The 15,250-nt window shown below is 35.0% G+C and overlaps 1 protein-coding gene across 3 annotated transcripts in view; it reads right to left on the bottom strand.

Annotated features, from left to right (window-relative positions):
- Window positions 1-15,250, bottom strand: part of BCKDHB (branched chain keto acid dehydrogenase E1 subunit beta) — a 217,394-nt gene that overhangs the window by 63,469 nt on the left and 138,675 nt on the right. The window lies entirely within an intron of this gene.

Below are 15,250 nucleotides of genomic sequence, written 5' to 3'. Positions count from 1 at the left end.
AATTCAATTTTATGCCAAACAAGTTACAATTCCCATTTAAGAGGCCAATCAACTGATTTTTGTACTTTAAAAAAATGTTTCAGTAGAGCTTGTAATCCCCATAGAAAAGAAAAATGAGATTTTTGATTCTGTTTGTAGTTTAAAATGCATATCCATTATTATAAGATCTTTGTGTTATAAACTGAATTACTATATTTCATATTTGTTTCTTCATATTACTTTAAGAGTGAAAGTGCTTTTTTGTTCATTTTAGGGCATGTTTGCATATAAATAACAATAGCTTTAGGAAATATTATTTTGTGGAAAAGGAAGACACAAAAATAGCATGTAAAAGCTATAACAAAGGAAAAGCTCAAGCTACTAGATATTTGAGGAAACCCAGCAGTAAAATCACTGCAAAAGTAAAACGGTTAAATCCCTCTTTGTTAATGTGCACTAAAATCTAGTTAATGACCACATTCCACTTTAACATGGAAAATGTCACAAACAATAAGGATGTATTCTGAAGAGTTGCTCAATGCAGTTGTTCACACTATGCATCATATATTCTGTATAATATTCAACCAAAAAGTATAGCTATGATATCATAGGATTCCAGCTGTGTTGGCAGGTAAAAACTATTAAAATCAACAGCAAGTTATTGCTTAAAATATGTTGACCAATTACCATATTACCAAAGAGAAGTAGTAATTTTGTCTCTAAATTTCTAACAATTTGATATCACCTTTCTTAAAACGTTACCATTTTATGAATATGAAATCTTCCAAAAAAAAATATGTATTAAGATAAAAGATTTCATTCATTCCAGGTAATTACAGTTTAGAATTTTAAAAGTATGCAGCCATTTCAACCAGCAAGATATTGCCAATAGTATGACAAAAATAAGTTACTATATCTACTAAGTAAACAGTGACTGAAGAACATAAAATCTTACAAACACCTTAATGAGTACCACTGCATCCCCAACGAAACGTTAACCTTGGGATATTAGTATTTATCTTTTTATGACTGTGATTAATTATGCCATTTGTAAAAGTCACAAATTAAATTTCAATGCACTCGGATAGAAATATAGAGACAAAAATATTCTGCAATCACATATACAAAAAATGTATTTTTAAAATATTCTCTCAAAGATGATCTCACTTTAAAGATAACCAATAGAAAAGAAAAAAAACAGGTTTGAGAATCAGACCTTTCTCATAGCTCTGAAACCCAGAATTTTGCCAACATAAAAGTTATCAAAGGATGAGAGCCAAAATCCATCATGCTAGATGGTGCGTCTTAAATTTCCAGCAGGTAGAAATAAGAAACTTATATAAAAATGCTATTACCCTAAAACTCCACACAACCAAATTGGTCCTTTTTATCTGAGCTCAGGCCTACCCAAGACCAAATGTCAACCTTTAGAATGATCCCTGAAAGCCAACAAGCAACCAGGGAAGATGGCCTATGCTTCCTATATGCTATAGAGTGGAGTAGGGAAACTAAGCACAGAAGACCAAGGACAAATGCTTCCACTCCTTGGGGTTCATGCAATATGATATGTAAACAGATGAAATCTGGAGACCTTCTTAGTGTCCTTCAGCAAGGGAACAGATAAACAGACCAGCACACAGCAATACAGTAGCATATTACGCAGCCCTGAAAAAGACCAAGGACATGGAAAGATGCCCATGATAAGTTAATTGGTAAAATAAGCAAGATGCAGGACAATACAATCTCATTTTTATGAAAAACCACCACCACAGCAGTGGGGCCACCAAGAAAAATATCTTTTCAGCATGTATATTGAGAGAACATGTGTAAATAGCCTGGAAAGATGCATTTCTAACTACCAAATATTGTTTCTCTTGAGAAACAACAGTGAAGAAAGTGTGAGAAAGTCATACTTTTTAATTTATAAAAGTATCATTGAAAGTATTCTCAATAAATCTAAAATAAATAAAAATAAAGGGAAAGCCCTGAAATTAATGTTGAAGGTAACAAACACATCTACTTTGTAGTGATAATCTTCTCAAAAAACACAATGATGTTTTTTATGATATCTTATCACTAGCTTCAGAAACAAAGGAATCCTGAGATCCCAAACTCCTACAGCAAACAGGCACAATAACAATGTGGACAGCCAGTCTTCCCATCCCACTCTGTGTGATCCATTGCATGTCGGGATCATATCCAGCTCATCACTTGACCCTCAAAGCTGTTGGATACTAGACAAAATGAGAAATAAACTATTAGTATCAGAAATTCAAGTTGTTCAACACCTCTGTGTGTGCGGTACAAAAAACTTGTGTTCTTGGAATGAGGAGTTATACTGACAGATATGGAAAGAATTCCAGAAATTTCAAAAACACCAAGAACTAGAGGTTAGACACACAGGAAACACTTTGAGTTTGTAGAAATTGCCACTTGTCTACAAACAAGTGAAAGAGAAACAGCGCAGCAAGAAGACAGGAGTCAGAAGTAACGATCATAATCACAAACAATGATTGTCACAGAGATTGCTGTGTGCTAGGCTCTGAGCTGCACATTTTACATTCAATTACTCCATTTAATTTTGGAGAGCACTTTAAGTTTCATTTTTGCTTTTTAAAAGTCATCTCTGATATCTGAAAGTATTAAAATGTATAAAGTTATATCAAAATTCTGAAAATGCCAAAATTTAAAAGTAACACTGACATTTTCAGTCCCGCTCTCAAAGAATTAGCATATATTGAACTGTGTAGCACATCACTTTGTGAAGTATAGTAGAAATTCAATTTGTTATGTTTTTTATCATTCATAATTTTAATTTACTAAAATTTCTAAAGATTGCTTCTCTATTCTGTTTTGTTAATATTGTGAAAATGAAATCATCACAAATACATAAAACTGAAGAGAATGTTACTCTTTCTATTCTTTGTGGTTCAATGAGATATTCTAATTAAAGTACATATTTTTGTCAACTTTAATAGGTTTTTAATGTTCACATATCTAGACAAAATAATACACAACTGCCAAAAAATTTCCCTAATCACATTTAGCATTTTGATGTAGATAGTAAAAATTAATATAGTATTCTTCAATGGAGGTAGCCATTAACCTTTTAAAAATAAATAACTGTAGATATAAATACTGATAATACTTTAAAATTCATTTTCTTTGGAAGAAAATATTTTTTAAAGTTTTAAAGTTTTCTTCTGAAATAAATGCATTTCTACTCTCGAAAAAAATTAAAAGTGTTTAAACAACTTTTCAATATGAAAGCTAAACCTATCAAAGCCAGGAAAGATCACGTAAGGCTGGATTTTCCAGTATCTGCTTCTCCAACTTTTTACCACAAAGAAAGCTCCTGGATTCTGGCCTATGGCAGATGGAGCACCAATGAGTTAAAGGTGACAAATGGCACCAAGGAAAGCTAAGCCAGTTAAAGATCAGGACTGTGAGTAACTGTTCTCCGTGTCCTCTACCACAAAACAAAAGGACTTTGTTCCCCATAAAGGCTGTAGAAGATTTGTCAAGAAAACTTACAAGACGGTCCTGAAAGGCTTTTCTCACCATTTTAGTTAGTCATTCCCTCCAACAGAGCATCCGTAGCATCCTATCACAAGAGGAGCAATCAAAAATCCCTTGAACACGTGACATTGCCAAGAACAGACATATCATGACATCCCTGTTCTGGTGGAACCTTGGAGATAACTTACGTCTTGTTTGGCCACTCCATGACTTTTCCCCCTTATCCATTTTCTACCCACAGGTCTTTATTAATGGCCATAAATTATTAAAGTTATCTATGCAGGATATCTGGCACAGTGCTCTGAACATATGCATATTGTGAAAATGAAAAGTTAAGAAAGTTAATTAGATAAAAATCTATTAAAATAAATTGTTTAAGTATATTATGCATGTCCTTTTTTAATTTATTTATGCTATTGTTTTCTTAGCAAAATCCGTTTTTAAGATGGTGCAAAAGTATATACTTCCACACATCCCACAACAATGTAATTATGAAATAGTAGGCTGTAAATTGATGAAATGTTAATGTAGCTTTAACAATAAGATATCTGTAGTAATAAAAGAGCTGCTAAGTTATACTCTGTTAAAATGACTGCACAGACTTTGGCTGCCCAAACATTACACATATGTTTTAGTGAATGTAGCCTTTAAAGATTTTAACACAATCCAACCAGGGAAACTGTTAAGCTGTCATTCCAGGAGAAATGATACAGACAAGCAAAGCATTAAGCTTGCACATGCCTGAAAGTTAACACTGACATTCAAAAAGCCATGTATCATGTGTGTGTGTGTGTGTGTGTGTGTGTGTGTGTGTATCTTATTTCTTATTCAAAATCTATAGCAAGATTTTCTCCCTACAGACAATTCAACCTTATCAACATCAAGTTCAGCAGCCTATTCTTGACTGCTGATAAGAGAAAGGAGGAAAGTAACATTTTGGATAGGAAATTTATAGCCTTTTTAACATTTTCTATCTGACTATAAAGCTAATAAAAAGCCAAAGAAACATCAAAGCTGGCCTTTACTGCTTCCTTTTGAAGTCAAAAGAACCTCATGTATGTAATACATACATATAAGCACAACTAATGGTAAAAGTCATAACATGTATGTTTCATTAATCAAGAACATATTAATTATTATTTATACAATCTAGAATCAATAAGGACATGATTTTGGTGAGCTTCAAATATCAATGCAAATGAATTAGATAAATTTTTTTAAATGTTTTCCTGTTTGATAGCCAAATGCATTTGACAAGTCAGCCAGAAAAGCCTCACAATTAATCACAGGCTAACAACTATATTAATACATGCCTAGTGGCTATTACTAGTCAGCATGACCTCCATACACAGCTGGACCACTGGCTGATACTCTGCTGGAGAACTACCAATGCTAAAAGAGAAGAACAATCATGAGCTTCAGAGACAGTTCTGAAAAGTCCATTTTGGCAAAGATGTTGGTGATAGGGTTACAAATATTTTAGTATTGTGGCAAAGTGATGTAAACTGAGAAAAACTAAATCCTCAGGGCTTTATCACCCATGTGGAAAAAGTAGGTAAAGGAGCACACAGAGCACAAAAAGAATTGAATAAAGAATAGAGGAATAAGCAAATAATACTGACAAAGAAATGAAATGTTTGGGAAATTTTCGGACATCCTCACTGGTTCACTCTTTCCTGAATTTTTGGTAACGTTCAGAGCTGAAATACTAAAGAATCTAGGAAAAACTGCTTTTGCAAAATTAAAAGTGGACATCTTTCTGAACGCTACTTCAAAATATTTCAGATAAACATGCTCCTGTCAGTTAATCTTACCTTTCTAGCTTGTGTTCTAATAGTCCCTCTACGCTCCAGGCAGGTCAGGCCATGCGCTACTCTGTGAATGTGATCCATGCTTTTCCACCTCTGACTTCCTCCCCCAAATTGGCAGACATACTATCCCTCCCTCAAGACCCATCTCATACATCCCCTCCTCCCTGGTCCCCCCAACTAGCTGGGCTTTCCCTTGTTTTAAATCCCATGGTACCTTTCCCTCTTTTTTTTTTTCTTTTTAAATCAGATTATCCACATTCTAGTGACTACTTCCTAATAGAATTTGAGGTTGCCGACAACGCAAGGATGTTCTATGAAAATTAAAACCAGGATACAAGAGCAAGAATCAAGTACAGTAATAGGGTCAAGGCAGCACATATTGCTGTAGCTCTCTTAGGAACACTAGTAATTTACCTCAAGGTATAGCCCTGTGTAAGTATGTCTTAACAACCTGTCCAAGCATACCCTAAATTACAAATTTGAAGACACAAACTCTGTTCTTCATATTTGGGTCTACTACAGAACATAATATGTGACGAACATGTATTAAATTGAGCAAATTATGCTCATTTTATTTTATTGTTATTTGGGGAAAAATGCATATATTACTAAAAAATAAATAGGCTTTAAAAGTACCTAAGAATCTTTGTTTTTTTTTTGTCATGACAAATACAAAATATTATAATTGAATGGTATTTATAAGAGATCATCTGATGACTCAAGGTGGTTAGTATTTACTTAGCACATACAGTGTATTAGGTACTATACCAAGCCATGACACATTTATAGATAAAATACCTATTGTTCAAAAATAAATAATTCAGAGATTCATTGGAAATGACAAATGGACATATTTTCAGTCATACGAGGTGACATTAAAAGCATCATAAAAATGAACTGTTTTGGTATACAGTAAATAAATTAACCTAAAGTGTTAGGTAATTTTATTAGAATGTTTGACTGATTAGTCATAGAAATAAATGGGCAGCATTTTGACCAGTAAACAGAGAATATGCATTCTTTTCAAATAACAGACAAAAGTATTTTAAATGGATGGTTTTTTTTTTTTTTTTGAGACAGAGTCTCACTCTGTTGCCTAGGCTAGAGTGCCGTGGCATCAGCCTAGCTCACAGCAACCTCAGAATCCTGGGCTCAAGCAATCCTTCTGCCTCAGCCTCCCAAGTAGCTAAGACGACAGGCACATGTCACCATGCCCCGCTAATTTTTTCTATATATGTTAGGTTGTCCAGCTAATTTCTTTCTATTTTTAGTAGAGACGGGGTCTTGCTCTTGCTCAGGCTGGTCTCGAACTCCTGAGCTCAAGCAATCCTCCAGCTTCCTTCCTTTTTTTTTTCATGGTATTTCTTTTTACTTTCTTTTTTTTTTTTCTTGTATTTTAGCCAAAAAAAAAAAGGTATATTTCAACTTCATCAAAGTTGGAGTTTATTCTTCATTTTATCATAAAATGAACTGTTAGAAAAACCATATTATGTGAAAAACTAAGGCTTAATATAGTTTTATTTGGAATTCATCATTTTGAGATTCCATGAGAATCAAACATAGACTGAATTTGACTTTCTTTTTTTCTTTTTTTTTTTTATTTCAGCTCATCATGGGGGTACAAAAGCTCAGGTTATATACATTGTCCGTGTCCCGCCCATCCCCCTGAGTCAGAGCCTCAAGCATGTCCATTCTCCAGACAGTGCGCCTGGCACTCACCATGTAGTCATACCTCCATCCCCTCCCCCCACCCCCCACCTCCCCGAGTCAGCACCTTCAAGCATGACCATTCCCCAGACGGTGCGCAACGCACTCATCATGTAGGTATACACCCATCCCCTCCCCCTACCCCCCGTCTCAGTCTAATATCCAATTGGTATCCTTCCCTGATGTGCATTTAGGTGATGATCAGGGAAACCAATTTTCTGGTGAGTACATGTGATGCTTGTTTTTCCATTCTTGGGATACTTCACTTAATATAATGGGTTCCAATTCTCTCCAGGAGAACCAAAGAGATGTCGTATCACCATTATTTCTTATAGCTGAGTAATACTCCATGGTATACATATACCACAGTTTACTAATCCATGCGTGGATTGATGGGCATTTGGGTTGTTTCCACATCTTTGCGATTGTGAATTGTGCTGCTATAAACATTTGGGTACAGGTGTCTTTGTTATAGAATGACTTTTGTTCTTCTGGGTAGATGCCCAATAATGGGATTGCTGGATCGAATGGTAGGTCTACTTGAATCTGTTTAAGGTTATCTCCATAATGCTTTCCACAGGGGTTGCACTAGTTTGCAGTCCCACCAGCAGTGTATGAGTGTTCCTGTCTCTCCGCATCCAAGATATAAGAATGGCTAACAAACATGAAAAAATGCTCAACATCCCTAATCATCAGGGAAATGCAAATCAAAACCACAATGAGATATCACTTAACTCCAGTGAGAATGGCCTTTATCAACAAGTCCCAAAGAATCTTTGTTTTGTTTCTTTGTTTTGAGGAATATTCTTTTTCATGGTGTGGTAGTGGGGATATCTCTATACTGTCTCCTCCAGCAGACTCTAAATCATTCAAGAGCATGAAATTCAGAAGTATCAGATATTCTATACCTAACCAGAATACCTATACATAGTTGTATATATGCATGCTAAATATTAATAAATGTTGTTTATATTGATCCAAAAAGAAGCACATAGACACAATGATTTACATGGATCACTCTCCAGCCTCCAAGTTTCTGATGCCTTTAATCTCTTAGGAGGGATGATCAATGTTTTAAAGGGCACTAAAAGGGAAGTCCCAAAAACTAAACTCTAATCATTCTGATTCTGATAGAGGACTACCCTGGGCCACCTTTTTCCACCTATTTGTCTTACAACAGACTGTTTTTAGACTAAGCAATCAGCAATACAAAATATGTTTCTGTTTTTATGTACCTTTTAAAACATGCATGATTGTAACAAATACACAGAGTTGGTCCAGAACATAAATTTTCCTTTCCTATTGAAAACAGTTCACCATGGTGATAAAGGTATTGTACTAGTCTAGTGGACATTTATTAGCTATATAGTTAAACATGGGTAAATATGTAAATAAATATGTTTTAAAAGTTTTTTTTTTCCATTTTCCCGGTTAGCTTAAACATCATGCAAAGCATAACTATCCCTAGGTAGTAACATAATTTTTTTTCTGCCAAAACAATTTTCAAAGATTGAAGTAGTCACTTCTAGGATTGTTGTTTCTGTATTTTCATTCTTATCACTTTCCTATAACTTTTTGGCAGGGTTCAAAAATATTTCCATAAACTTTTACCTAATCTCTACCTCAACTCTATTGCTTTCACTTTTTATGAAAATAAGAAATTGCAACATGTTATTTGGATATTAATACTGTTGACTTCCATGTCAGAGAATTTTAGAAAACTGTTAATAAGAACTATTAAAAAGTCAGGTTGTGCTTTTGAAACACAACAAGGGTGTTGCATCTCCTAGTCTTAGAACCACTCTGGCTCTTCCAGGCTTTTTCTTTGGAGTTTGCAATGGCGGGAAGCATTTGGAAGAACCACATAACTAAAGTCTTACTCTAAATATGCATATACTCTTCTAATAAATAAAAAAGTGAGGGTACAAGAGCTACTTACCAGTATTTGGCAAATTAAGAACCTGACCCAATAGCAAAGACCACTGGCAGTATAATTCCACTATATTTAGCTTTCATTAATTCAGGCAGTTCACCTTCATTCAATTGATACTACTTTGTTATCGTGTGTTACATACATATTGTTCCTAGTTTACCATTCAGGTTATGATTATGAGCTGACTGAAAAATTCCATACAGACAGTTTTGTTTGTTTTTACCATTTTAACCACTTTTAATTGTACAGTCCTGTGGCATTAAGTATACTCATATTGTTGTACAGCCATCACCACCATCCATCTCCAGTACTTTCATCAACCACAGCTGAAACTCTGTAGCCACTAAACAATAACCCCTCGTTCCTCCTCTTTCAGGACCTTGGCATCATTCTACTTTCTGTCTCTATGAATCTGACTAGTCTAGGAAGCTCATATAAGTGGAATCTTACAGTATTTGTGACTGGCTTATTTCACAGAGAATAACATTTCCAAGGTTCACCCATGTGATATGTCAAAATTTCCCTCCTTTAAGAATGAATAATATTCCATTGTATGTATTAATATATAAAACATTTTATTTACTTATTTATCTGCCAATGGGCACTTGGATTCCTTTTGCCTTTTGGCTGTTGTAAATAATGCTGCTAAGAATATGGGTGTACAAATACCTGTTTGAATCCCTGCTTTCACATCTTTTGGGTATATACCCAGAAGTGAAATTGCTGGGTCATACCATAATTCTATATTTAAATTTTTCAAGAACAGCCATACTGTTTTCCATGGTGGCTACACCATTACATTCGCACCAACTATGCACAAGAGTCCCAATTTCTCCATATCTGTGCCACCACTTGTTATTGTCTATGTTTTTAATAGTAGCCATCCTTAGTGAGTATAAGGTGGTATCTCATTGAGGTTGTGATTTGCATTTTCCTAATACTTAGCGGTGTTGAGCATCTTTTCAGGTGCTTACTGGTCACTTATATATCTCTTTTGGAGAAATGTCTACTCAAAGCCTTGGCGCATTTTTTAATCACCCTGTTTGATTTTTTGTTGTTGATAAAGAGAGTGCTTTAAAGGTGCTTAATACATCTAAATTCTTACACTGGTCCCCTGGGGTACTAGAAAGAAAACCTTTTCGGAATATGATATTCCATAGGGAAAAACATATAATCAAATGCCAATTGTTTACCACATCCTCTTTCCTTAAAAAAAAAAATCACAATCTGGTTTCCTCATCATACTCCATTTTGAATCAAACACAGGAAAATTTTTTCCTAACATCAACAATGTCACAGATCCTTTCCCAAATTTATTATCCTAGACAGCACTCCTCTCCTGAAAAATCTTCAATGGTAAATCAGCTAATCAGAGCCATAAAGATAATTTATAAATGGTAACAGCACCTGTAATCCTCTGCCCAGAGAAACAATGGACACCAGTTACACACTACAGAACCTTCTAAGCCTTGTATCTTTGCGCCATACTGTGCCAATAATTAGGAGATAAGTAACGCCAACTAAGAAAGTTTGGACCATTAGTATAAACCAGGAAATCACTTTCATCATGTTATTTGAGCATTATATGCAAATCTCAATTACCTTTTAATGTAGTATAAATTCCAAAAGTCACCAATTCACATCAAAAACAATTTCTTGAGCCACTCACATGTGCTAATACTGGGGTTGTGATGTGGGTTACCAAAATGCCCTATGGCAAAGCATACCCAAGAAAGAAAGAAATTAATTATTTTAAGTGAAAAGGAAAGACAAAATACTGATATTAAAAATCAAGTTACTTTTGTTAAAAACAATTTTTTTAAGAATGTAAAATTTCCTATGTTCTAATTCTAAAATAATATTGAAAAACAAATTTTTCTCTTCTTAAAACAAACAATTACTAATATCCTCTCCTTTTCAATTCATAAGTCTCCATTTGGCAAATTTTTCTCAAGTGTTGACAACAGAGGGAAATACTATGTCTGGCCATCATAAGAGTTCTAAAGGGTAGAAACTGACATCATTCCTTGTACTCCCAGCATACCGTGAATAATAAGAAAATGACCCTAACCAAAACCAAGATTGTCAGCCAGTTACATTTTACACTGCTGTTTTAAGCACGTATCAAGGGTATTATTTTCCCTGAAGCCAGCTGGTTGTCTACCAAGGTAATATTTCCCTAAGGAATGATCAAACGTATAAACACTGCTACACTTCTGTATCACCATGGATAAATGGTTTTATTTTCTAAAATCTGGTCCAATTTTGTTGGAATAAATGAATTTTTAGTCCATTATGAAACAAAAATCATGTGTAGTTCATAAGACATGGGCAAGGCTTAAAATCTTTTGGGTCTTTTTTGGGTATGACTCAAAAAAGTGTTACAATAAAGTTCAAAGGATATTTCAGTAAAAATTACACATATGTTTTTGAGTATATATAACTAAGATGGCACAGAGAGAAATGAAGTATATAAATTACATACCTTGAATAAAACCAAAATCATAGGGGGAAATTATTTATATGACACGTAGCTTCAGGAAAAGAATCACTAGCAAAAATAATATTTGTCCACAAAACATTCATTAATGATTTGACAGAGAAGGTGAGAAACACAGAGGCACAGAAATCTCAAGGTCAAAAATTACAGTATCAAAATTCATTGCCAATTATATACTAGTGAGAAGATATAATAATAATAGTTTTTTTGAAATATAATTTAACTTTTAAAAATCAATTTATATTTAGATTTAAATCATTTTTTCAGGGGAAAAAAAAACTTGGAAATGTTTTATCCTTATATACCACAAAAATATCAACAAGCCATTCCTATTTCACTGCAATGTTTTTATTGACAAGGACTAGTACAGTAATATGATTCTGGCAATTATACCACAAAAAGGATATAATAACTTAGGTTGTGAAAAATAAAGGTTTTTTTGTGGGGGAAGAGTAATCCAAGAATATTTTGTGGTTGATGACTTACTTTATCATAAGAAGTTGGTCATTTTGCTATAACCTCTATGAATAAAATAATTACCATATAAGAAAAAATACCACTAATAGCCAATGAAGAAAATGTTCTATCGTGCTAATAATTTTTAAAAAATAAGTTAAAAATAAGACTAAAGTGGCACTTTACCCTTTAAAGTCACAAATTAATTTAATTTCTGGCAAGGATACAGTAAAATCCTCCTGACAATGCAAATTAGCATAAGTCTTTTGAGAAATATTTTGGGAATATATTTACCAAAAACTCCTAAATGTTTAGATCCCTTGAATAAGGAATCTCAGTTCTGAGACTTTATTCTCAGAAAAAGAATTCAAAAGATGTAAATTATTGAACTTCTGGTGTAAAATAGCATGTGTGTGGGTATGAGTGTGTGTGTGTGTGTGTGTGTGTGTGTGTGTGTGTATCACCTGGCTCAAAAAAAAAAATTCAAAACAATTTAAGAAACACTGTTTTAGAGCCAGAGCTTGGTACTAAAAACTCAAATACCATATTTGGTCATGGACAAATTCCATTAAAAGAGCAAAGCACTTAAGAAATACTGCACTTAAGTGCCTTCCACAGCTATCTTAGGTTGTACACTGCTTCACTGATTTTTGTTTCTTCTGCCTCACCTCTGCAGGTCCCTGAGTTTGTGACCCTTAGTTCATTGGCAGAGAAGCAAGTAGAGGGCTGGCAGCACAGGAGTGGTGTTACCCGCAGAGCACAGATCATATGCTGGAGACCAGGCTGGGAGCTAAGCAGACTACCCTTTGGCTGGAAGTCTGAGAAGGTGATTCCCCCAGCGAAAAACTAAGCGTAGAATCAAAGTTAACCCCCATACTCTGATTATAGGCAAATGAGTCTAGACAAGATGAGTAAAGGAAGCAAAACATATAGTGAAGCAAACAGAGCCTGATAAAAAAAAATGCTGAAAATTATCCTTATCATTCAAAGGAAAAGCAAGCCTCTAAGAATAATCTACTCAAGATCCAGAAGAAAGTATCAAACAACCATTGTGTACTCTCAACTGAATATAGGACCTAAACTCCAAGAAATAAGGATAATAACTCTAGGGAGACAATAAGGCTGGGTGAGAAAGGATACAGAAGAGAAGTGACAGTCTCACAGGTGAGCTAAAACCACACTGTAAAACTAAAACCCATGACGATTACAGATCTGTGTCTTATTTTATAATCTTCCCCTCTTGCCCTCTGCTAGCCAGGTACCGTGCTCCACACTCAGCAGACTTCAAGTCTATTTGCTGAATGAATGGGTTGGATAAATTAGCTTCAGCCACAAATGTCTGAAAAATACAGGGTCATAAAGCAAGCAGACAGGGAGGCAAGGTGAGTAATGACAGTTTCCTTTGCTCTTTCTCTCCTGGCCACAGACTGACAGTGAGGAGGTTTACCCTGGTTCCTTCCCTTCTCTTTGACGGCCAAGGATCACTTTGGGAGAGCATGGACAGGCTTTCCTGCCCTTCTCCTTCCATTTGTCCTTTCCTGAAGTCCACCTGGGGCCTGCTGCTGCCCGAACTGGGACTGGAGCCAAGAGGAACAAGGAGAAGCAGGAAAGAAAGTAGGTTGCTCTTGCCAGTCTGACAGCAATTTAAAGGATGAGGTACACAAATCAGAGACTGCCTGCAAACAGCTTTCATTTAGCAAGAGTCACAAGATAAATGCCTCAGGACCCTTGGAAATACTGTGAATAACTGAGGCAATAACCAGTGGTGGGTAGTGTGGATGACCAGAGAACATAGTCTCTGATTTAGGGGGTCAGACTCATTTTCTTTCTTCCCTTTTTTTTTTTTTTTAATATCGTGAAAGCCAAGCAAAACATACCTCCAGGCCAGATTCTGTAATTCTGCCTAAGAGTCTGCAACCTATACTTAAGGAAACATCTTTCTGGCAAAATTATTTTTTTTTTCAAATGTCAAGATGCACTTTCTGCTATGTTATCTTTACCCGCAAAATTATACACTGAATTAGGCAGGCTTCCATTCTGGCCTTCCCAAACATTTTGTGGATATTCACCAGTATAAACACCCATTTTGTTGTAAAGCTACATTTAGCAGAGGAGACCCAGTGTTTCAAAAGAAAGATATTTGAGCCATTTCTTCACCACGTGTTTTTAAAACCCAGAAAAACAATCAGCAATCCAAGATAATGTGTAAATGTAAGTGTTTGGTAGTCCTGCTATATGCTCCAAAATGACATCATAAGTGGACAATTACAGCATTTGAAATTTTAAATGTGCAGGGAAAAGCATTCGATAGCTCTGAACTCTTCCCCCAAATGCACCTGGGAACCTGTTGTACTCCTGAGGCTTTCCTGGGTCCTTACCACAAGACTTCAGAGTGCTCATATACTAGTGAAAGAGTGACAACCAGTTTCCATTTTCAAAATACCCCATTACTTTTAGTTCCTCACAGAAGAAATATTGTACCAAGAATATCTATAATAGATGAGATGCATTTCTATTGATTAAAAGAAGTTTTTATAATTTTATCAAAACTATAGTTTTCTAGAAACATTACATAAAAGGTAAACAATAGGATTATTTTTTATTACCACATACACACACTACCACCACTATCAGTTTTGAGTAAATTACTAAATTTGGCCATCAGTATTGGGAGCGGGGCCAGGACACTAGTGGTAAGAGTGACGTCCAAAGCCAGTGTGTCGGTCTTAGCCACAGGTATGAACAGGTATAAAGAGGAAGTAAAAAAGTTTTACTTTGTGTTTTAAAAGTTTTACTGTGTTTTAAACACAGAAGAGAATACAGGTGGTACCATGAAATAATCAGGTTAATTTCAGGACCACAGGGGCTGGAAAATCCAAAGATCCAAATGATGAGGATAAGACTAGGAGGTTCTCCTCACAGAGGCAGGGTGTGGGCTTAGGGTGACAGGTATGTATCACTTCACTGTCACTACTGCCATCATCCCAGAGGTTACCAACCCCACCCACTTGGTACATTTTAACTATATTCAAAACTAAAGCTCAGATTTGGGTTTTGGCTTTTATTCATCATAAATTCATTTCTATTAAACATATAAATTGATGTTTTTCAATCTATTATACTCTGCCCCTTTAGTTCTGATGGTGATTGATGTCATGAATATTTCCAATAAATTGAAAGAAACATACTAGGGTTTTGTTATTATTTTGGCTACCCAGAGTCCTAAATAACTTAATAAGAAATCATTCATAAACTCTGTCTTGAAGAAAAACGATCATTTCTCACATATACTATCAAAATTGTATGATTTATAAACATGTGTGGTTGTGTTTATAAACATACCTT

The sequence above is a fragment of the Lemur catta genome, chromosome 2 (assembly GCF_020740605.2).
Source record: "Lemur catta isolate mLemCat1 chromosome 2, mLemCat1.pri, whole genome shotgun sequence".
Lineage (NCBI taxonomy): Eukaryota > Metazoa > Chordata > Mammalia > Primates > Lemuridae > Lemur > Lemur catta.
The sequence above is the reverse complement of the archived record's forward strand: the minus strand, read 5'-3'. Positions and strand labels throughout refer to the sequence as shown.